Source organism: Tupaia chinensis, unplaced genomic scaffold, assembly GCF_000334495.1.
Source record: "Tupaia chinensis unplaced genomic scaffold, TupChi_1.0 Scaffold000622_1, whole genome shotgun sequence".
NCBI classification, from domain to species: Eukaryota; Metazoa; Chordata; class Mammalia; order Scandentia; family Tupaiidae; genus Tupaia; species Tupaia belangeri.
In genome coordinates, this window is record NW_006160142.1 from 8047764 (window position 1) to 8073238 (window position 25475).

Consider the following 25475-nt stretch of genomic DNA (forward strand, 5'->3'; position numbering starts at 1 on the left):
TTCCTGCTATATGTTAAATTAATGCTCCTACTTCATTCAGCCTTGATTGAGGTGTGAGCAATTTAAAGGTTAGTTGTTCAAGATTTATTACTGGTTTTGAATTTTTTAATTTAAATATTTTAATTAATTATTATTTTTTTTAGTATTAATAGGAACACATCAGATATTCTGGAAATGTACTGTAACCAAAGTAATGAGGATTGCTCATAAAGACTCATTTCACTCATTTCTGGAAATGTATGTTTCTTCTTCTCAGTTTAATACACACTGTCTTTCTCCCAGATTTCCTTGGCTTCTAAGGGTTTCTGCATGAGAAGGCCTGGATTGGGAGGGTAGGTACTGCTAGATAAACGGGTGTGACTCAAGTGCCTCCAGGTAATCAAGAGTTGTCTTCACCTCACTGGGAGATGCTCATCACAGTGGTGCCCATCAATAAACCATTCACACATTGCTGAGGTTTCATTAAGTTCTCTGTGGTATCTGGTAGTAAGAGGTAATCGCATTCATGAGAGACAGCAGCAGGGTCAGACCTCATGTTCTAAGTAAGGTTAAGACAGAGATTTGCTGTTTCTGGCTTTTCTGTGTTGTGCTTTCCAATAGAGCCATCACAGGCAAGATTCTTGGCACAGAAGATGTCTGAATGATGCCAGCACACTAGCTCTCAAATGGAACAGTTAAATATTCAGCCACATGTCTCTAAGCAGGGCATTTGGTTTGCCCAGTTCTGCTCCCCACTGGGTCACTCCATAGCTCAGGCAAACTAGGACTACATTGTCACTTCCTTTGTGTGGAAAATAAGAGACACCCCACAGAACGTTGTTTTCCCAAGACTGCTTAAAGCATTGATTAACAAACAGACTAGCAAATCAATACTTACTTAGTTTGGAAAAGTACTTGAAGTACTGCAAGCAGCACAAAGCAGGTGAAAGTACTTACAGTGTATAAAACTTGACCTTTCCTAGGTACTATGACATCCTGTAGAAATCCATCTAAGATCAGAATCCTAGGAATTACTGTGACTCTCACATCTTATCTATCTCAAAAATTTCATGTCTGTATTACTAGCAAGTGCTATCAGCTCTACTTTTAAAATATATCCCGAATCCATTTGCTTTCCCCACCAGCATTGCCAACACCCCGTCTAAGCTATTACCATTTGTCTTTTGGATTATTACAACATCTTCCTAACTGGTCCTCCTCCTTGTATCCTTGCTCTTACTATCTATTCTCCATATAGCAACCAGAGCAATCCTGTTATGTCACTCTTGTATGCACAACCCTACCAATTTGCTTCCCTTTTTATAGTCTGAAGGCCGAAGTCCTTACTGGATTCATAAGACAGATCCTCTGTGATCTAGCCCCACTTTCTCTGACTTCACTTCTAGCATGTTCTGCCTCACTAATATATTTCCAGGCCATCCTTGTATTCCTCCTCTTTGGTTGTATCACATACACTTCCACCTCTGGACTCTTGCCATGTGCTGTTTCCTCTGTCTTTCACTTTCAGGTACTGGTGTGATTCAAGCCCCCTCAGCACCGGCACCATTACTTCCCCTTCCCCTCTTTTATTTTTCTCCATAGCATTTACCACTATATGACTTAAGCCTGAATGCTAGACATTGCTCACGGGTGCTATTGGTGCTCCCAAGTCATAGATATACAGGAGGAAGAGGGAAAAGGCCAAAGGAGGCATCGGAAGGGGCAGGCAAGCTGTTGAAAGGAAGAAAAGCTCTTCTCATGCCTTTTTGCTGAATGTTTCAAATTGCCTACCTTGAGCCAACTAACTAGAGTAATCTTCTCTATGGAGAATAGTTCTATTAACACGAATACCAACTAACTAATTTACATGAAGCAAACTGAAGAAAGCCTTGGATTTTGTAGATTTAGGGCTCATGACTTTGAAGTTTTCGAGTCTTGCATGTGCTAGGCAGATTCCTGATTGCTGTTACTTGAGCTTCTCTATCCCTCTGCCTCCCTATGACTGCTGTTGTCACCTACTTATATCCCTGAGCCTTAGTTATGTTAAGGGAATATTGGCAAACTGCTAATGTTAAGATATATTAGCAATGAATTAAGGCCTCTCTACTGCTGTTAAGTGAAAATTAGGCTGAAAAACCATTAAGGTTAAAGGAAGTGGTATGACTTGCTTTGAAGAAAAAGTCAGCAACTGTCAGGACCATCCCTTACTAAGAACGAGATCACTGAGGGATTTTCTATTTGTGAACGTCCATGTGCTTGCACACATGAACACAGCCTCATCTTTTTTGAAATTATTATTTTTTAAATGAGCAATGTAGGGATGGTGTAGTATGTAATTATGGACAATGAAATATGTTCATGGGCTTGGTTTGTGCTATTTCTAACTGAGAAATAGACACTATTCTCAAGTGGAACAGTTTTTCTCAATCCTAAAAATAGTGATTAGCTCCTCCTCCTCCACTCCCTAGACCCCACTCTACTGTCAGTTCTCCCCATCCCTGGCCAAGGCTACACAATAGGTTCAAGCCAGCTCTCTGGGTCAGTCTCTTTAACAACCAGTACTGCTATTTCTGATTTTGTTCTGTATACAAGAACTGTGAAAAAATTGATTATATCTGGTAGGACTGATAGTGTTTCAAGTGTTCACTGACTTTTTATATATGATATACACTGAAGTCATTTTAGCTATGTTTTTATATATGTGTTTTTTTAATTCTTCAAAAAGGTACGGTCTATTCAACATTGTGCATGGACCTTTGAGTTCATTCTCACTGGGACCGGATAGGATGAATGTGGAAAGCCGACCTGATTTAGATATGTGTACCCAAGAGGCTTTTGAGAAGGTTTATTGAGTACTCACAACCTTCGTGGAGAATACAACTGGCTATGTTTTATACAGTTAACCTCAGAAGAGAACCAAATAGAGCAGTATTCACTGGGAACATTAGTGAATTTGGTATATCGCAAGACTATTTTGAACATCTCCCAGAATTACTTACCATAAAAACTGAGTTAGCCAAAATCCGCCAGGATTTAGAAACATCTGAAATTTCTCCTCGAACAAAATTTAAAGGAAGAGCCAAATAGTGGTTTTAGAGCATGCAATGTTTAATAGGCTCAGAAAGACTTTATCAACAGTTTTTCCTAAGAAGCAATTTCAAGGACAAACCTCATGGACTTTCTGTGTTAACATTCATCTTTGTAATGGTTAAATGGTGTCCCTGAAGCTTTATATACAAATGAAAGAAAATCTTAGCTGAAATTATGCTTTTAATATCTTTCAAGTTAATGTATTCTATATTTTAGAAGATTTATATGATCTTTTCAAATAATACTAAAGTTAGATTTCTAGGTTTCTGGGGTTTTCACATATTTATGAGGAATGATAATCAGTTACCATATGTACTGTTGAATACAAAGGTCTAATGTGTAGAGGCAGATTCAGATTTTGTGGGACTTGAAACAAAATTTGGGAAGAACTCTGAAAAAAGTAAGATCTATTACTACTGCCTGTCATTAAGATTGCTTCCTTCTACTCCAGCTTTGCCTCCTTCATACAACACACATCCTTGCTGAGTGGTTTAATAGCATGTGTGGGCATTTTGGGACCCAGCTAAAGAGAAGTTGAGTTCTGAGTACATTTAATTATGGGAAAGAAAATAACAAAGTTACAAATAAAAGATTAGGTAAAAATAAAATATTTAGATTAAAAAAGAAATAATAAATTACAATTATAACAATTATAGTTTTTTAAAAAAACAATGGACAAATGTCTAGCATTATTATGAAATAGGAAGAAAAATTGCATAACTTTTAATTAATGTTTCCATTGTCTTTTTTTTTTTTTTTTTTTTTAAAGGGAGAGATTTTTTGCTATAGGACATGTGTGCTTGCTGGAGAGGTAGAAAGCGAGAAATCACCCCCGGGGGGATGACCATGCTGCAATCCCTTCTCACCCATTCTTCTCTCGGGATCTTGGACGCACACACACACATGCCTGGCATGAGCTTTTAAGTTGCCAGTTTTTAAGTCGTTGGTTAAGCCACGGTCAACTATGTGGGAGTCCAGTGGGAGTCCAGTCCTCTTTAAAGAAAACACATTATGCTACAATTTTTCTGCATCACTTTATATAATGATTATTTTATAGAGAAAATCAAAAGATAATTCAGTCTTTCTTCTAATAAGACTGATTGAACTTTGTCTTTTGTTTGTTTGTTTTGCTATAGGATGCCTGTATTCCCTAGAGAGAGAAAGAGAGAAAAGGAGAGTGAAAAATGACCCCCTCAGAGGAGATGGCTGTGCTGCAGTCCCTTCTCCTCCATCCTTCTCTGGGGATTTTGGGCCTGCATGCACATGTGCCCACTGTATTTTCCAAGTTGCCAGGTCAGAACTCGACCACACATTAGACCATGTGGAATCCACCTGCTTTAACCTGGCTGGCCCAACTTTGTTTCTAAATTATTGCTAGTTTAAGAAAATTTTAGCTTTTCTAATAATGGCATGCATATTTTTTAGGATGACTGTCAAGTCTGGATAACTGTTATTGAGTTTATGGTATTGTATTTCTGTAAGATTTAGATTTTTCCATAGTCTGAGTCTGGACATTTATTTGAATCCTTGCTTTCTCCTTTTCCAGTCTATTCTTTCTGGATACTTCACAATATAGGCCACACTTATTTCTCTATCTCTGGCCCTGTGTTTTTGGATACAACATAGTGTCAACTGGGACAATGAATGATAGGAGCAATCATGGAAGTCATTTCCCTATTAGGACCCATAGTAATAACTTACTTCACATGGAAGCACATCAACGGGTCCCACTAAATCCCAATTAAATGTTCTCCTAACTCAACTCCTCTTTAGCTGAGTCCCAAAATGCCCACACATACTATTATACCACTCCGCAAGGATGTGAGTTGGTATGAAGGAGGCAAAATTGGAGTGGAAGGAAGCAATATTAATGATAGATAGTGGTAATAGATTTTAGTTGTTCAGAATTCACAAAAACATAAACTTAGCATGAATACATTGCCAAGTCTCTTCCCATGCTCTTGAAAGAGGCCCATGTAAGTGCAGGTACTGAGGTGTACACTTCATGATCTTCACAGTAAATTTGCCTTTGCTAATATGTATTGATGATTGGCCAGATCCATTACAGGAGTCCTGTCTGGAGTATGGCATGTCCCTTTCCAGTAATTCCAATCCTCAGGGTCATATTCTGATCCCACAATATAAGTATATACTTTAGAATCCCCTGGTGTTTAACTGATGCTTCCTCACGCCTTTCATTATCATCATCATCCCCTCTCTAATAAAACCTTTACTGGGGCCAGCAGGTGGTGTGGTGGTTAAGGCACTGGATTCCCTCACGACCCACTACAGCTTGAGTCCTCGACCTGGTGGCTTGAAAAAAATCACTCCAGACATGTGTGTGAGCATGCCCAAAATCCAGAAAGGAGAACAGAGGAGAAAATTGCAGCAGGCTATTCTCATGAGGGGGTAATTTCTCATTTCTCCTTTCTCTGTCTTTCTCAAGCAAGTACACATGCCCCATGGCCAAAACCTTAAAAAACAAAAAAAACCTTTAGTTATTTTTTAAAACGAGAATATATAAATGTTTCGCTGACCCTGGCACACAATGGAGTTAACACCCATTTATTCCCTTTGGCTCTCTCAGAGGACTCATTCCCATAAGCAGCCCTATGACATTTTCTTTCTGCATTAGCTTTGTTGGTGAATTTTTTAATTTTATATTCAACATGGGGTATGCATATCTGTCAACAGAACTGTTAGCAGTTCTGTTTGCTAAACGCTTTCTCACGGTAGTTGGCGTTGTCAGGCTAAGAGAGTGTCAGATTCATTTAGTGCAGAAATAGTCTGTCAAGTACACCCCACCTGTTTTCATTCCACTGCAGGAATTATTAAGCTCTCGGTGGGTAAATGTATACATGTGTTTATGTCAGTCTCGATGGGCTGATTTACACCTTCCCTTTATATAGTGGTAGATTCAGTAAGTTTAGTGATTTATCTTAGGCTATAGAACTAAACTAAATATTAGAACTGTGAAAGAATTAGAATAGTTTTTTAAAGTATTCATGTATTTTCATACTTCGATAACAGAGGGCAGTACCTTAAAAATAGGTCAATTAGTTTATTCTATTAATTCACTAGGAGTCTTTGAAGGCTGATTTTTACAGAAGAGTCCTGGGTAGTTGGATAGAACGTTGCTAAAATTCAGATTTTTCAAAGAAAATGTGATCATAAGATCTCAAAAGCTTTGAATGAAATAGTATCCTACCATTTCCATTTAAACACCTGGGATGAGAAGTAATAGATACTTTGTGGGCATCTGTGATATTTCGTCATTTACTGTATACCCCTGAGCAGAGTTGTTTTTCCATTTAAATCAAGAGCTACTAAACCTAGAGGAGTTATTGCATGTTATTTTCTTTCTTCTTCTTCTTCTTCTTCTTCTTTTTTTTTTTTTAGAGAGATTTTTTTGCTATAGTGCACATGTGCTCACTAGAGCAACAGAGATAGAGAGACAGAAAGTGAGAACTCCAGAGACAGAAAGACAAAAAGCGAGAAATTACCCCCCCCCCACTCCCAGGGGTTTCCATGCCGCAGTCCCTTCTCCTCCATTCTTCTCTTGGGATTTTGGGCATGCATGTACATGTGCTCACCCTGAGTTTTAAGCCACCAGGTCTGGGACTTGAACCATGATCGACTATGTGGGAGTCCTGCAATGTAACCATTTTGCCATCTGCTGGTCCCTAGAGGAGTTATTGTTGCAGTTATTTCAACCTAATATAAATTTTTATCTTTTCATTTTAAAATTTTTGCTATTTTAATGTTCATTGTACATTGCAGTGGTTTTAACAGATTGAATTGAAGGCTGAAGGATTTAAAAGCATCCAGAGGGGCTGGCAGGTAGTGTGGTGGTTAAGGGTGCTGGACTTCTACATGGCCAACTGTGGTTCGAGTCCTGGACCTGGCAGCTTGCTTTCTCACTTTCTCTCTCTCTTTGGTCAAATTAAAATAAATAATAAAATAGAATAAATTAAATAAAAATAATTCTTAAGAAAAAAAGCATCCAAAAGTTAGTGATAAAGATAAAGGTGTTTATTTAGACAGTCAAGTCAGACAGAGTCCATGTGATCCTTCCCAGAAAGACTATGCAGTCAACCATGGGGAAAGCCCTAAGTTTATTGCTTTCAGGGGAGGGGCCAATACTTATTAAGTACTCCTACTTCATGCATTGTGCTAATCCTCACAACTGTTTGAATTCAAATTTATTGTTATCTACATTTTCCAAAAAAGGATATAGGCTGAAGAAGATGCAATGACTTACCCAAGATCCCATAGCTAGTAATGGCAAAACTGCAATGAATTTGGTTTGTCTGGTTCCAGTGTGTAACCTATTAGTAGTGTACAATGTTATCTCTCATGTAGTTCTCATGTAGTATTAACTGAACGGGAGTTATGAGACGAGTCAGGTTTGGATCAGATGTGGGTCAGTTATGAGGAGCTGTAGATTTTTGTCAGGGACTAGTCTTTAGTAGGGATCACAGATTTTATATATATATGTAGAGACAGAATGTAAGAAATCACCCACCAAGGGGATGGCCACACTGCAATCCCTTTTCCCCTTCTCCTCTTGGGAATTTGGGCACATACGCACACATGCCTTGTGTGAGATTTAAGCCATTGGGTCCTGGATCGAACCATGGTTGACTACATAGGAGTCCAGCACCATAACTATTTTGCCATCTGTTAGTCCCAAGGGATAACAGTAATTTCAGTAATCAATTACCATTGAACAGAGCACAGTGGCAGGTTCGTAGATACTATATGTGTTCAGACAAGCAAAGGATTGGCTCCAGTTAGCTACATTGTGGGAGAGAGGATCAGACAGGTACCACTCGTAGGTTGGCAGGACTCAGACTGAAACAAAGAACACTAATTGGAGATAGCGACTATTGTGTAGGAGCTGGGACTGTTCCTGCCGTTTTATGCAGGCTACTTGCTTTGGGCTCACAGGCATTATGTGACAGTTGTCAGAGGTATTCAGGGCAGAGGTTCTTGGGTTTGCCTTATAAAGAGACAGGCCAGTGTTGTCAGTTAACTTTGGCCTTTTTCCTCCCTGTCACACTCTCCTGATCCATCATTATATCCTGAAGGTTTAGACCAATTAGGAGGTCTCCATGCTGAACAGCCCCAGCCTGGTGGGTGGTGCAGCATGGAGACAAAGGCAGACATCTGTTTCTGAGCAGGAGATGTGTGCCAGGTCAGGAAGTTGAGTCAGGCTTTGGGCTGCTTCAGACATAAGGTGAAGACAGTAAGCTCAGGGGCAGAAATATATCAGAACTTGGCTGTTTGTATCAGTGTCAAGCCCTCCCCGGCCAGGTTCCTGCTGTCTTTGGCAAAGTATGGCACTAATAGATGGAGGTAGACTCAAGTCCATGTGGGTGAGTGAGCTTCCTTGTAGTCTTCTAATCCTGCCTAGGGCAGGAGTCCTAGTTGGGAGCTAAGAGTGGTGTCCACTTCCAGGTATGTTTGCCTGGCTGTGTATGCGAGACTAAGAGGACAGTGTTGGCCCCTTTTGCTAAAAAGTGATGTAATTTAATATGACAAATTGATGACTCACTTTTATATTCTCTTCCCCTGCATCCAAAATACTACCAAACAATAGTAAAATTATTAAGTATTATTTCAATGGGTAATAGGTTTGATAAAGTTTAGCAAGGTTAAAAACAAAACGAGTGGTAGTTAACTTAGCAAAACAGAAGGAGTTACCACCTACCATTCTTCACTGGAGGATACTAACTAGAAGCAAGTAGATTCATCTTATAGAACTTCTAATATTCTTAGAAATAGTAGATCCTGCAGAAGATGGCAGTGAGGTAGGTCTGAAAACTCTGCTAATATGTTACAGAGGAACATGGAACTTTTGGATCCTTGGCTCCCTTCTCACCTAACACGGTCATGTGATAGTTCTCCCCACTAGCCTCCCTCCCTTTTTCAGAGAAGAACTGAAGTTTGCTATGTGGAGAAATGAACTGGTAAGCTTCCACGTTCATAGATATCATGTACAGTAGAGGTCAGAGGTAAATCACAGGGACGAAAACCAGGAGATTCAATAAATCTACACAGTGGGTACTTCTTTTTTTTTTGAGAGGTTTTCTTTCTTTTTTTTCTTTTTTTCTTTTTTTTTTTGCTATAGGATGTGTCCACTCACTAGAAAGACAGAGAGACAGAGAGACAGAAAGCGAGAAATCACCCCCTGGGGGAATGGCCACGCTGCAATCCCTTCTCCTTCATTCTCCTCTCGGGATCTTGGGCACACACACACATACACACATGGTATGAGTTTAGCCTACCAAGTCCGAGACTCAAACTGCTCGACTACATGGGAGTCCAGCAACACAGCCATTACACCAACTGCTGGTCCCCACAGTGGATACCTCTGAGGCAGGTGAACAGAAAATTAGCTTTTGAATAAACAGAATGAATCTTAGATGAAAAGATTTCCAGGTCTTCCATTTTAGAGTCTCTCAAAATGAAGAGGCCTTCTTTCTAGCTGACTTCTCAGTGAAGCCTGCTGGGCAGCATGCTCAGACCACACATTCCATCTTCCAAGGAGGCTTTTAGTGCCTCATTTTGTAAATATGAATATGAAGGCAGAGATTAAAAGACATTTGAAGAAAGCTTTCTACATGAAGACAGACTAACATGAGCAAATTGAAAAAAGGTGGTAGAGAAAATAAATATGATTATATCAAAATAACCATATTTGTTTCTTAGATTTAATATATCATTACATTTATTAACTTAGAACAGAATGTTATGCTAAAGGAACTAAGGAATAGGTAGGCAGTTTTGTAAATAAAATATATAGCTTAAAAATATTCAAAAGGGGCCAGCAGATGGCATAGTGGTTACATAGCTAGACTCCCTTGTGGGTGAAAGGGGTTTGAGTCCTGGACCTGGAGGCTTGAAAATCACGCTGGGCGCATGTGCCCGTGTGCCCAAGATCCCGAGAGCAGAATGGAGGAGAAGGGATTGTGGTGTGGCCATCCCTTCTGGGGATGATTTCTCACTTTTTCTTTCACTGTCTGTGTGTCTCTCTCTCCTGTGAGAGCATGTACCCTAAGGCAAAAACCTCTTAAAAATATTCAGAGGTAAATTTGGAACATAATTCTTCTAGAAAGTAAATAAAAAGCAATGATTTAGAAAAGAGAATATAAGAGATAAGAAAACTATGTCAATCTATGAGCAGATTTAATAAGAATTTCAGAAAGAGAGACCATAAGAATGGAGGACAGAAAATTAGCAAAGAAGTATTTTTTTTTAAAAACCTCAAAACTGAAATAAAACATTCCATGGATTGTAAATGGCCACCTTCTTGCTATATCTTCACATGGCCTTTCTTTGCTGCATGTGGGGAAGAGACAGAAACAGAAAGCAAGCTCTTTGGTGTCTCTTCTTAAGAGAACATTAACCGTATAGTGAGAGCAAGGACCTCATCTAAACAAAGGAATCTCCCAAAGGGCCTAGTTCCAAATACCATAACTCTGGGGTCTAGGGCTTCAACATATGAATTTGGTGGGGAGGGAACATAATTCAATCCATAGCAGCCTGCTTAAACCCACCGTTGAGTTGTTATGGTACAGCCCTTCTATTAGGCCTGCTGGCCTTGAACACATCCATTTCTAGCCACACAGTGGCATTAATAAAGCAACCCTTATTAGGAGGCCTTTATAGAATGCCTCTCTTGGTAGATGGAGTGCAATGGCTCAGTATCTCTGGAAGTTAGAGTTGTTTTGTTGTAGAACAGATAATCACTGACATGGGTTCCATTTTTAAAGAGATTAAATTACACCAAGTGTTTAACATAATATAGACCAAATGCCCAGTTCATTAGGTTGATTTCTACATTTTTTTAAAAAGTATTTGCCATAGGGTATGTGTGCTCACTGGAGAGAGAGAGAGAGAGAGCAAGAGAGAGAGAAAGTGAGGAATTGTGTCCTAGGGGGAATGGCCATGCCACAATCCTTTCTCCTCAATGCTTCTTTCAGGATTTTCAGTACACGTTCACACGTACCCCGCGTGACTTTCAGGCCACTAGGTCTGGGACTCAAACCACGGTTGGCTGCATGTGAGTCCAGTGCCTTGACTACCATGCCATCTGCTGTCCTATATTAACTTCTTTCTACTTTAGGTATGTTGGTCAACATCCTATATTTACATCACATTGCAAAGAGTGAAAAATGGGAGTTAGGACAGATATTTACACTACTGACCAATACTAAACCTAGATAAAATAGTCTAAGTAACGTTCTAGTTTTAAAATGGCTTTAGCGTGCTGACTGCTTGATGTAATATTTGTACATGTATATACATTCCTGTACTCTTTGGGTATTAGTTATCTTCTTCATGATCTTTTTTATATATAATGTACATATAGAATCTATATGTATATATAGATATAAAGATACATGTTATGCCTTTATATATTATACATAAAATGTTATATACTTATAAATAGATAATTAATATATAGCACATATTTATTAAATATATTTATACTTTATTATATAAATGTATGTATTAGATAAATATAAAAATACAAAAAATAGGTCTTTATATATTTGTATTAGATTTAAAAAAATAAGTCTGTGTATATATTTGACTTAGATTTTATTCTGCCATTTTTATTTATTTATTTAGAGAGATTTTTGCTATAGGGCACATGTACTTGCCAGAGAAATAAAAAGCAATAAATCACTCCTCCAGGGGGGATGGCCATGCTGCAATCCCTTCTCCTCTATTGTACTCTTGGGATTTTGGTCACACATGAATATGTACCCAACGTGAGTTTTAAGCCACCAGACCTGAGACTTGAACTGTGATTGAGTATGTGGTAGTCCAGCAACATAACCATTATGCCATCTGCTGGTCCCAGTTCTGTTGTTACCATTTTTTTTTAAGAGAGATTTTTGCTTTAGGGTGTGTATGCTTGCTGGAGAGACAGAGAGAGAGACAAAAAGTGAGAACTCACCCCCCCACGGGGCATAACCATGCCTCATTCTCTTCTCTTCCATTCTCGTCTTGGGATTTTAGGCACACACGTGCCCAGTGTGAGTTTTAAGCCACTGGGTCTGGAACTGACCTGCAGTCGAATTCGTGGGAGTTCGGTGATGTAACCATTCATTATGTCATCTGCTAGTCCCAGTTCTGTTATTTTTTTTTTTTACCAGTAAGAAAACTGCAAATCAGTGCTCAGTTCTGAGATTCAGGCAATGAAAGTTCATCAGAAACCCGAATAAATCTGTTGGTACCTCTTGTAGTTACAGTTTTGCTAATAAGAAGAAAAGGCAATGAGTCAGAATAGAAAATCTTGTGGGCTAGCCTCCTGATGTTTCCTCACCCTCTGTAAGTGTCCTGTTTAAATTTGGTTCAGGAAAGAAAGATTTCACACTTAATCAGTTTAGTCAGATTGATAGCTTTGAGAGAATTTCACACTACATGAAATAGATACAGGGCACTTCCCTTCCTTATAGTCCTATGAGGTAAATTTAGAAACTCATTAATTTTTTTCTTACTGGAGCTTTCGGGGGTAAATGTCAGGATTGGCTAACAGGATTATGGATCTAGAAGCCTGTTTCCTTTTTTTCTTGAGTGTTTTATTATTTTATTTGCTGGTGCTTGGTGCATTATTTTCCCAGGACTAGTTAGAGTGGCCCAGGGCAGTTTTTAATTACTGGGGCATGTATTTTAACGTTCAGGTTGATATGTATCTCGATTACAAATGCAAATCAGTGATTTCTTAGGCAAGCATCATCTGCTTCAGCAACCAACTTTGTTTTCAGCTTGTAGTCTGTGCTAAGGACACTATGCTAGAAACTATTTTCTCTCCTCTCCTTCCCCCTTTTGTTTTTGGAAAAAATCAAGGTGATTTTTTCATAACATGAACTTTTTTTCTGAGTATGAAGAGGCCTGGCTACATATATGAAATAGTTTGATTTTTAAATTAATCTTATTGTTCAACCGTGCTATGTCAAATTGCTTTTTGCTGTTTTTCAATGATATCTTGGGTATATCTGGTGAAAGTGAGCTTTCTGGCCTCTTTCAGGAATGTAACAAAGCCCAGTCCAGTCAAGTCCAGCTGATTACTTCAAACTGGTATCTAGCATGGGTCCTCCCTTTTCCTCCTGCCTTTCTCGGTCTGAGGGGCTTGGCATGGGGGCAGCATGATCTACTTTCTTATTCTTTTCATCTCTTTTAAGAGATTGCTTTTCCTCTAGTGCGTGTGTTAGAGACTAGCAGGAGTCATGCGGGGAAAGGGGCAAACTTTCTCCTTCCCAGCTGGTTAAATGGCTGACGTTGCCAGTGAGGATCAAAACCACTGGGGAGACACAAGCCCAAGTGTGGTTTCTCAGAGGTCTTAGAGACTCTTCTACAGTTCCTTCTCTTCTAGGCTGTGTGTGGACTACTGTTAGCATGAGACAATAGAGTTGATCTTCCAGCAGACTCCGCTTAGTTGTGTGGCCAGGATTGTCTCCTCGAGGTCTTGAAGAGTTCACATTGCATCTCCAATCCAATGGACAGGCTTTCAGAGAAGATTTGTGTGGTAACTGCAGGTTCTTTCTTCATGGAGCAAAGTTGCCTGTCCTTAAATCGAAAACACAAAAGAAAAGGAAATGTGCCATTTGAAAAACTCTTGTGAACTATAAACTATTCTTACTCCTAAGCATAAGGCATCCATTTACTTATGGTGTGGTATCTTTGTTTCTTAGAACTTTTCACTTTGTGTAGCACATTTAAGTTCTGTAGGATGTGAAAGTTCATGCAATTGGAGTTGACTCTTGCCAGCTGGAAAGGGCCCTTCTCAAGCATGAGGTGATGCTCAGCTAGACTCTTCCTCTTTCTGGACCTTAGTTTTCATTATAATAGCAATTTAGGTCTTATTTAAAGACATCCTACATTCCTTAACTTGGTGTTTTAAAATAGTTCCCACTCTTGGTGAGCCACTTCTTGGTCAAAGGGATAAGATACTTAAAGTTCAAAGCAATATGCCAACAGTGGTAGGAATTAGGTTCCAGTGACTGAGAGAATCCTTATTTCCTTATTTAGTGTTAGAGAGAGAATATCAGAGAAAAAGGAACTAGGGAGGGGGAGCAAGGATGCTGGAAATACATCTAACAAAGAAGGTTTTTTCTTGCATTCTCTGCCTCTCTCTTGCTCTCATAAACTTTTGGTGGTGGTGGGGTATATACTGTAGACTAATCAATCAAGTTATATTATGAACTAAGTATACTCATTGAGTAATTAAACTTCAGATCATCCTTTGATGTTAGAAATTAGTATTTATAGGATAGCCATCAGAAATATAGATTCTTTTTCTTTTTAGATAAAATTTGGAATAGTTAAATGCATGTGTTGTGAGTGTATAATTTGATGGATTTTGACAAATGGTCTGTCCATGTGACTAATACTTCAAAGAAGAGTTAGAACATTTCTATCAGCCCAGAAAGTAATCGTATCCCTTACAGTCTATCCTCAAGCCACTATTTATGTCACTATACATTAGTGTTGCCAGTTCTTGAGCATCATATAAATAGAATCATACACTATTTATTCGTATGTCTGTATTCTTTCACCAAACATGTTTTTGAGATGAATCCATATTGTTGCATGTATCATCAGTTCATTCTTTTTTTTTGGAGAGATTTTCACTATAGGGCGCGTGCGCTCGCCAGACAGACAGAGAGAGACATAGAGACAGAAAGCGAGAAATCACCCCCCAGGGGGGATGGTCACGCCGCAATCCCTTCTCCTCCATTCTCCTCTTGGGATCTTGGGCACGCACGCACACGCGCCCGGCGTGAGTTGTAAGCCACCGGGTCCAGGACGCGAACCGCGGTCGACTACGTGGGAGTCCAGCGACATAGCCATTACGCTAACTGCTGGTTCCCATCAGTTCATTCTTTTTAAAAAAATATTCTTCTTAATGTTCTTTTTTATTCCAAAAGATTTAATCTTTTATAGTATTATTATTTTTTTTAAAGAGGGATTTTTGCTATAGTGCACCTGTGCTTGCTAGAGAGACAGAGAAAGACAGAGAGATAGAAAGTGAGAAATCATCCCCCATGGGGGATTACACACTGCAACCCCTTTTCCTCCATCCTCCTTTCAGGATTTTGGGCACACATGCACACGTGCATGGTATGAGTTTCAAGTCGTTGGGTCTGGGAGTCGAATAGCGGTCAGCCACAGAGTCCAGCAACATAACCATCTGCTGGTCCGTTATAGTATGTTACTGTTATAATATTTTCCACTTTTTCCTTCTAGTATATAAAATACAGTTGGTTTTTGTATATAGATTTGTACCCTTTGACAGTTTTAAATTCTCTTCTAGTAGTAGTTTATTAAATATTTAGGATTTTCTACACTGTCATGTCATCTGCAAATGAAGACAGTTTTACCTTTTATTTGTCAATGTTTAATATTTATTTATTTTTATTGCCTTAATATACATACTAGGGGAACCAGCAGTTGGCGTAATGGCTATATCACGGACTCCCATGTAGTTGACTGTGGTTCGAGTCCCAGACCCAGTGGCTTAAACTCACGCCAGTCGTGTGTGTGGGTGTGGGGGTGGGGGTGGGGGTGTGGGGGTGTGTGCCCAAAATCCTGAGAGGAGAATGGAGGAGAAGGGATTGCGGCATGGTCGTCACTCCTGGGGGGTGATTTCTCTCTTTCTGTCTCTCTGTCTCTGTCTGGCAAGTGCACACCCTATAGCAAAAACCTTTCCCCCTTCCCCCTGAAAAAAATACACACACACACACACACACACACACACACACACACACACATACTAGGAAGTCAAGTACTATGCTAGATAGAAGTGGTGAAAAAATCTTTTCTGATAGTAGAGTAAATCCAGTTACTATTTTTCAGTGTTATCTGTCACTTTTTGTGGATATCCTTTGTAAAGTTGTACCTTTCTATTCCAATTATCTCAGTTTTTATCATGAATAGCAGTTAATTTTGTCAAATATTTTTCTGTCTGTTGTATAAATTTTTCTTTTCTTCTTCTTTTTTTTTTTTTTTTTTTTTTAGAGAGATAAGAGAGATTTTTGCTATAGGGGTGTGTGCCTGCCAGAAAGACAAAGAGAGACAGACAGAAAGTGAGAAATAACCCTCCAGGGGGGATGGCCATGCTGTAGTCCCTTCTCCATTCTCCTCTAGAGATTATGGGCATGCATGCACATATGCTCAATGTGAGTTTCAAGTCACCGGGTCCAGGACTCAAATTGCGGTCGACTATGTGGGAGTCCAGCGACGTAACCATTATGCTATCTGCTGGTCCTTATTTTCTTTTTATAAATGAAGTGTATTGAATGATTTTGACTCTTGAACTTTGCCTTTAGGATAAATTCCACTTGGCCATGACATTTTCTTTTTTTTTTAAATTTTCTGGATATGGATTTGTTATCTTATTAATTTATGGTTTTTTTTTCTGGAGCGGTTTTTTTTTTTTTTTTTTCAAATTTTCTGGAGAGGTTTTTTTTTTTTTTTTTTTGCTATAGGGTACATGCGCTTGCCGGAAAGACAGGGAGAGACAGAAAGCGAGAAATCACCCCACAATCCCTTCTCCTCCATTCTCCTCTCAGGATCTTGGGCATGCACGCACCTGGCATGAGTTTAAGCCACTGGGTCTGGGACTTGAACCACAATCAACTACATGGGAGTCTAGCGACATAGCCATTATGCCAACTGCTGGTCTCATGGATTTGCTATTATTTTTAAAGTTTTTTTTTTTTGGTTTGGTTAGTTTTTTGGAAGAATTTTGGTACGTGGTTTTAAAAATAAAAATCATTCTTTGGTTGCCTTTGGTACAAAGGTTATACTAGTTCTTGAATTAATATTGGTAACGTGCATCTTTGAAGGAATGTGTTTTATTTAAGTTAAAATTATTAATGCAAAGTTGTAATATCTGTAGGATTTGTAATGATCAAACATATTTCCTTTCTGATACTGTCAATATGTACATTTTCTTCTGTATCTTTTTGATCACTGTATTCAGGATCTTATCAATTTTACTGACCTTTTGCATGAACAAGTTTTAGCCTTGTTCATTTTTTTTCTATTTTTATGCTTTTTATTTCATTAATGCATATTATCTGCATCATTTCCTTCTATTTGAGTGTAATTTTCTTTTCTTTTTCAATAGTTTCTTAAAAAGGAAACCTAGGTCACTGATTTAAAACCCTGTCTTTTCTAAATACTCAATGCTTTAAGCACTGCTTTATCTGCATTCCATAAATTTTGATATATTGTATTTTTTTTTACCATTCATTACTTTCAGTTTCCCTTGTGATTTCTTCCTTTGTTAAATAGGTTCTTACAAGTGTGTGCTTAATTTTTAAATAGAGATTTCTAAATAGTTGTTCCCTTCTATTACAATTGTCTGAATTTTTATCATGAATGGGTATTAATTTTGTTAAATATTTTTCAACTTGAGTACTCGTACATTTCTCTCTCTTTTTTTTTTTGGAGAGGTTTTTGCTATAGGGCGCATGTGCTTGCTTGAAAGACAGAGAGAGACAGAGATAGAAAGCAAGAAATCACACCCCCTCCCCCCCAAGGGGGATGGCCATTCCGCAATCCCTTCTCCATTCTCCTCTTGGGATCTTGTGCATGCACGCGCACACGCCCGGCACGAGTTGAAGCTACTGAGTCCGGGACTTGAACCGTGGTCGGCTACATTGTAGTTCAGCGATGTAGCCATTACGCTAACTGCTGGTCCCAAGTACTCATACGTTTCTGTTTAAGTTACCTCGGTGGTTAAGTAGAGCTCTAGCTCTTTTCATTATTTTATTTGTCCCATCTTATTTTCCTTCTTTTCTTTCTTTGCTTCATTTAATATAATATTTAGATTGATCTGCTGTTAGAATAATCTAGTATTTTTTACTTTACCACTTTATATTATTGTATCATTGCTCTAAGAATTAAGTATACATGTTGGATTTTTCAGTCTTCTCAGAATTTGCATTGTACAATTCCTTTACAATGTAAGAAAATTTTGATTATGTAATTACATTTTATTTCCCTTGTCTTAGTGTGTTGTGTGATGTATTTTTTATGTTAATTTATTAATATAATATTGAATTCCAATTTATTTGCATTGTTTTCATATATTATGATCCATATATTGTTTTAAAAATTTGCTATAGGATGTGTGTATTCACTAGAGAGAGACAGAGAGAGAGAGAAAGAGAAAGTAAGAAAGTCCCCCTCAGGGGGAAAGACATGTTGTAATCCCTTCTCTCCCATGCTCTTCTAGAGACTTTGGGCATGCTTGCAGACACACCTGGGGTGTTCTTTAAGCTGCCAGATCCAAGACTTGAACCATGCAGCTGGCCATGTAGGATCCAGCTACCTTAACCATCATGCTACTGGCTGGTCTTAATTCATAATATTTCAACATTTTAAAATTTATTATGACTTTCATTGCTTTTTCTTGATTAATATTTGCACTTGGAAAAAATAATTCTAATGTGTCTGGCGTAGTTGTATCTAAATATCCTTTAGACCAAGTTAATTGATGTGTTGTTCAAATCTTCTAAATTCTGGCTAATTTTTAGTTTGCTGTTGTGCCTGATATTAATAGAGATGTATTAGAATGCTCAGTTATGATTTCAGGTTTGTGTCATTCTTTAGTTCTTTAAATACTTCCTTTAATTTTGAAATTCTATTGTTATACACATAAGTATTTATAACTCCTTCCTGAAAATTTTGTAAATTATCTTTTATCTACAGTAATAATCATGTCTTAAAGTTTACTTTTTTGTTATTAATATGACCACACAAAGTTTTAGGCATAATAATTACATTTGCTTTCCCTCATTTTACTCAAACTCCATATATGTATAATGGTGAATCTAACTTTTTCATCACATCTGGCAATATCTGATTTTCAATTTGAGTATCTAGTACATTACATTTCTATTTAAGAGAGCTGTTGATATAGTTGAGTTGAATCTAACTTTTTACATAAAATAAGATGTTCCATACTTTCTTCTTTGTTTCATTTTTATTTAACATTTAGGTTAATCTACTGTTAATCTAGTAGTTTTACCTAAAACACTTTATATTTTTAAAATAATTTCTCTGAGATTTATAATGTACATGTTAAATTTATCACAGTCTTCTCAGAATACATATTGTAATTTATTTTATTTTTATTTTTATTTTTTTACAATTTAAGACTTTTTTTAGGGACTAGCAGATGGCATAATGGTTGCATTGCTGGACTCCCACATAGTCGATCATGGTTTGAGTCCCACATCCATCAGGTTAAAAAAAAAACTCACACCAGGCACATGTGCATACATGCCCCAAATCCTGAGAAGAGAAGGGATTGTGGCATGGCCATCCCTGTCCCCTGATTTCTCTCTTTCTCACTGTTTCTCCATTGAGTACATATGCCCTATAGCAAAAAATCTCTCTTAAAAAAAAATGAAATTTTTTATTATATAGTTGTATTTTATTTCTTTTGCGTGTGGTCTGATATATTTGTGTGCTTTTTACATCTTCCAATGCAATATTATTTCACCTTTAATAGTCAGTTTTCTTTTAAAGAAATCAGGAGAAAAAGGTTGCCTTTTATATTAACCACTTATTTTAAATGTCCAGTATTCTTTTGTTCCTGTATTTGTGGGTATTAGGTTGGTATTTTCCTTCAGCTTGAAGAAATTTCTTTTATGTAATATAGATATGCTGGAGACAAATCTTAGTCTTTGTGTCTCTTCAAATGTCTTTGTTTCATTCTTAATTTTGAAGGATGTATTCACTGGGTATAGGGTTCTGGGTTGAAAAGTTTAGTTTTAGTTTTTGGTTTTCACCCCAGAGGTATAAAGATGCTGTTTTATTATTGTTTGTTTTCATTGTTCCTTTTTTCTTTCTTTTTAAAAATTTAAATGTATTTACTTTTACGTTTGCTATAGGGCACATGTGCTCACCAGAGCGAGACAGGTGGGAAGGGAACGGGTAGAGAGGTGGATAATGAGAATGTAAGTCACCAGGTCTGAAATTGTACCATAGTTAACCATGTGGGAGTCCAATGCCCTAACCACCACGCCGTCTGCTGGCCCCCGTTTCCATTGTTTCTAATAAGAAGTTGTCCCTAACCACCACGCCGTCTGCTGGCCCCTGTTTCCATTGTTTCTAATAAGAAGTTGTAATTTGAATCATTGTTCCTCTGTAGGTAATTTTTTTTTTTTTGACTATGTTTATGATCTTCTCCCCATCTGATTTTAGAGGTTTAATATTATGTGGCTAATTGTTATATTCTTTGTATTTACCATTTATAGTTCACCAAGCTTTTTGGATCTGTAGGTAGATGTTTTTTGTCAAATTGGAAAATATTCAGCTATTATGTCTTTAAATATTTGTCTGATCTATTCTCTATTTTCTCTTCTCATCTGACAATTACACCTGTTAGACTGGTATTATTGAGGCTCTTTTCACTAAGTCTCATTTTAACTGTTGTGCCTGATATTAATAGAGATGTATTAGAATGCTCAGTTATGATTTCAGGTTTGTGTCATTCTTTAGTTCTTTAAATACTTCCTTTAATTTTGAAATTCTATTGTTATACACATAAGTATTTATAACTCCTTCCTGAAAATTTTGTAAATTATCTTTTATCTACAGTAATAATCATGTCTTAAAGTTTACTTTTTTGTTATTAATATGACCACACAAAGTTTTAGGCATAATAATTACATTTGCTTTCCCTCATTTTACTCAAACTCCATATATGTATAATGGTGAATCTAACTTTTTCATCACATCTGGCAATATCTGATTTTCAATTTGAGTATCTAGTACATTACATTTCTATTTAAGAGAGCTGTTGATATAGTTGAGTTGAATCTAACTTTTTACATAAAATAAGATGTTCCATACTTTCTTCTTTGTTTCATTTTTATTTAACATTTAGGTTAATCTACTGTTAATCTAGTAGTTTTACCTAAAACACTTTATATTTTTAAAATAATTTCTCTGAGATTTATAATGTACATGTTAAATTTATCACAGTCTTCTCAGAATACATATTGTAATTTATTTTATTTTTATTTTTATTTTTTTACAATTTAAGACTTTTTTTAGGGACTAGCAGATGGCATAATGGTTGCATTGCTGGACTCCCACATAGTCGATCATGGTTTGAGTCCCACATCCATCAGGTTAAAAAAAAAACTCACACCAGGCACATGTGCATACATGCCCCAAATCCTGAGAAGAGAAGGGATTGTGGCATGGCCATCCCTGTCCCCTGATTTCTCTCTTTCTCACTGTTTCTCCATTGAGTACATATGCCCTATAGCAAAAAATCTCTCTTAAAAAAAAATGAAATTTTTTATTATATAGTTGTATTTTATTTCTTTTGCGTGTGGTCTGATATATTTGTGTGCTTTTTATATCTTCCAATGCAATATTATTTCACCTTTAATAGTCAGTTTTCTTTTAAAGAAATCAGGAGAAAAAGGTTGCCTTTTATATTAACCACTTATTTTAAATGTCCAGTATTCTTTTGTTCCTGTATTTGTGGGTATTAGGTTGGTATTTTCCTTCAGCTTGAAGAAATTTCTTTTATGTAATATAGATATGCTGGAGACAAATCTTAGTCTTTGTGTCTCTTCAAATGTCTTTGTTTCATTCTTAATTTTGAAGGATGTATTCACTGGGTATAGGGTTCTGGGTTGAAAAGTTTAGTTTTAGTTTTTGGTTTTCACCCCAGAGGTATAAAGATGCTGTTTTATTATTGTTTGTTTTCATTGTTCCTTTTTTCTTTCTTTTTAAAAATTTAAATGTATTTACTTTTACGTTTGCTATAGGGCACATGTGCTCACCAGAGCGAGACAGGTGGGAAGGGAACGGGTAGAGAGGTGGATAATGAGAATGTAAGTCACCAGGTCTGAAATTGTACCATAGTTAACCATGTGGGAGTCCAATGCCCTAACCACCACGCCGTCTGCTGGCCCCCGTTTCCATTGTTTCTAATAAGAAGTTGTAATTTGAATCATTGTTCCTCTGTAGGTAATTTTTTTTTTTTTTGACTATGTTTATGATCTTCTCCCCATCTGATTTTAGAGGTTTAATATTATGTGGCTAATTGTTATATTCTTTGTATTTACCATTTATAGTTCACCAAGCTTTTTGGATCTGTAGGTAGATGTTTTTTGTCAAATTGGAAAATATTCAGCTATTATGTCTTTAAATATTTGTCTGATCTATTCTCTATTTTCTCTTCTCATCTGACAATTACACCTGTTAGACTGGTATTATTGAGGCTCTTTTCACTAAGTCTCATTTTAATTTTTTAAATACTTTTATTTGTGTCCTTCAGATTACATACTTTCTATTGATCTGTCTTCAAGTTCACTGGTCCTCTGTGCTGTAGTATCCAATCTGCTATTAAACCCACTTAATAAACTTTTCTCTTAGATGTATTACATTTTAGTATAAGAATTGGTCTCCTTTTATATTTTTCATTTCTCTGCTGAGGTTTCTCCATCTGTTCACTCATATGTCCATATTTTGCTATTACACATTTTCAATATACTTATCATAGCTATTTTAAAATCTTGTCTGCTTATTGCTAAATCTTTGTCATCTCTTGGTCTCTTTATATTGGCTACTTATTTTTCTTTATTATGAGTCACATTCTCTCCTTTGTATAATTTTATTGTAAATTCCCCATAGAAGATAATTCCTTGTAGGAACTTGAGTGCATGTCCTTTCTTCTTTGAAGGGAAATTGAAATTTCTTCTGGCAGGTTGTTAAATTATTTGTGGATCCTCTTGATCCTCTTAGACTTGGTTTTATTTCAGATGGTTCTTATGGAGTGGCCTTTTCTCCAATGGTGTGAGCTTTCTGTGATCTTAACTGAATGCTAAAGTGTTTGGTCTCTTAGCACAGTTATCTCTCAAACCTATCAGCTACTTTCTGCTAGACCTGAGAGTTTCACACCATACTTTTTAAGGATCCTCAGGACTCCTCTAAGCAAATTTCCAGGTGCTTGATCTCCTCCTATGGAACTGCCTTGTTCCCAGGATTCTGCCCTACAAAGTCCAGTTGCTTTAGTGACTGGGAGTTTCAGTCTCTGACTCCTTAGCCTAGGGACACGGTGCTATGCTTGAACCTTGCCTCCCTCTGCCACATGGAAAGCTGGGACAAATGAATCCCCTTTTGAAGGCTTTCCTTCTCTCAAGCGTTACTGTTTTCCACTGCCTATTGTCTAGTGTTTGGAAATAGGTGCCAGTATTTCAAACTTTTTAGTTGTTTATGGCAGGAAGGCAAGTCCAGTTCCAATTATTCTGTCCTGACAGAGATGTCACATTCTCTGTGGAATACATATCAGCATTGTACAACTGATTGAGTTTCTATAGTACCAGATTCTCTTTGTACCAGTCATATGCCAAGCACAGCTTTTAGACCCAGTAATTATTTTGCTCTATTTTCTTGGCTCTAAACCTATTCTTTGTCCTTTATTTTCTCACCTTTACCCTTAGTAGATTCTCCTCCTTTTCAGTTTGCCCGATTCTAAGAAATGGGACATTGTAACACCCAGAGCATATCATGTTGTATGTATAAATATGGGGTACTTTGGGGAGTGTGAAATTTCCTCCATTTTGGAGCAGGGCTTTAGGCCTCTACATTCTTTCCCTGTTATCTCAGGGATGTCCCTGTTCTCCAGAGAGCTGCCATGTTTTGATTCTCAGCAGAGGCTTTCTAGGTACACTTTGGGACCTATCTCCTTGCAGCCCTTCTTGAGGACTCCCTTCCACAGCCTTGCGTCAGCCTCACAGCTAAGTATGATGCTTCTTGAGATGAATGAAAGTTCACTCCCACTGCTGAATAGACCAGGGTCTTCATATTACTGTGATGAATAGTTTTGTACCTGGTCACAATCTCAGCGTTTATATTTGCAGCAAACTCACAGTGACTTACCAAGCTTTATCTTCAACCACCACTGCTGCTTACTTAAAATTTTCTGTTGTTCTTTATTTTGATGCTAAAAGGGGGGAAAAACAGATGCTTATGTATTTTCCAAAGCAGGAAGCCAGGAGTTACAATGACAATTACTGCTAGTTTTAATGCTTTTCTTGTAAACAAACTAGTTTAGTTTTTTGATTGGCACTTCTCAATAAATAAATAATGGAGTTATTATGAAATAAGATAAAATTAGTTATGTCTGTCTGCATATTTTAGCTTCAAAGAGTATTTAATTCACTGCTTTTGATGTATTAGACATAATTATGTTTACCTTTAATTTGGCATGAAAATGACATTTCTAGAACCAAGTCCCTCGGTGTATTTTCTAACTTGCCAATAGAAAGCTACATTTCATCTCCTGTGGCATTGTTTCTGCTCCCTTCACCATTAAATCTAAGTCAATACTTTTTAAAGAAAAAGGTCTAAATTGCAGGTCCTAAGACCAGGGCGTCATAATTAACACTGCCTTCTTAGATAGGAACCGTGAATGTTTTTAGTTTATATCTGCAGTAGCGGTCCAAATGATCTATGGGGGGGCCACATCTCTCTAGCAGAAGAGTGGTAATTATTTCTAAAGCTCTGTGCACAGAGAACCTTGTACCTGTAGGTTGTGACCCTTTAGTTGCTGAGAGTTTCTATAACATGGAAGTTAATGTCTCAGTAATTTAAGCAGAAGTGGCAAAAGAGTAGCTCTGGAAGGGAACTACAGCCTGGGGTATAGCCCTGGGTTATGCAGAGCTGTCCAAGCTACAATGGACAGTATATAGATTCACAGGCCAAAAGGCACCAGCACCATGATTTTGTGTTATCAGTTGAATGAATTTATTCTGAGACATTGTTCTAGTCCATTGTTCTAATAACAAATATCCAAATCTGAGTGATTTATAAAGAGCAGGAGTTTATCTCATTCATAGTTTTGGAGGTCCTAGGTCAAGGGTGTAAGTCTTTTTGTTGGTGGGGGTTCTCTGCAGAGTCCCAAAGCGGTGTAGGTATCAGATGGCAAGACAGAGCAAGAGCCAAGTATTTCTGTGTCTGCTCTTTTTTAAAGCTATCTTGAGGTAATCATGAAGGACCAACTCATGACATTATCTAATTCCAAGCACCTCCCAGAGGCCACATCTTTCTACACCATAATCAGATTTAAGTCTCCACCCTGTCAACACTATTACCATGGTTCACTAAATTTCATTAGATGAATTTTGGAGGAACACATCCAAGCCATAGCTTGGGGATATAGGCCTGACAAATATATTGTTCAACATAGTACAGATATTCTGATATAGTTGCATGAGTACTTAAGGATGCACTTAACCTAGGCTGGGATGGAGGGGAGCTCATGGAAGACATCTGAGCCAAGTTTTTTTTTTTTTTTTTTTTTTTTTTTTTTTTTTTTTTTTTTTGTGGTATGTTTTCTAGATGGGGGA

The 25475-nt window shown here is 37.4% G+C and overlaps 1 protein-coding gene and 1 long non-coding RNA gene across 3 annotated transcripts in view; one reads left to right on the forward strand and one right to left on the reverse strand.

The window, feature by feature from the left end:
• Positions 1-25475, forward strand: part of CCDC85A (coiled-coil domain containing 85A) — a 221742-nt gene that overhangs the window by 97599 nt on the left and 98668 nt on the right. The window lies entirely within an intron of this gene.
• The window catches only part of LOC102471770 (uncharacterized), a 39699-nt gene continuing 26655 nt past the window's right edge, over positions 12432-25475 (reverse strand). For both annotated transcript variants that reach the window (XR_336088.1, XR_336087.1), the window contains 2 exons: positions 24007-24070; positions 12432-13653 (listed from right to left, as the gene is read on the reverse strand). This is a non-coding gene — a long non-coding RNA (uncharacterized LOC102471770). The remainder of the gene's footprint in view (positions 13654-24006; positions 24071-25475) is intronic.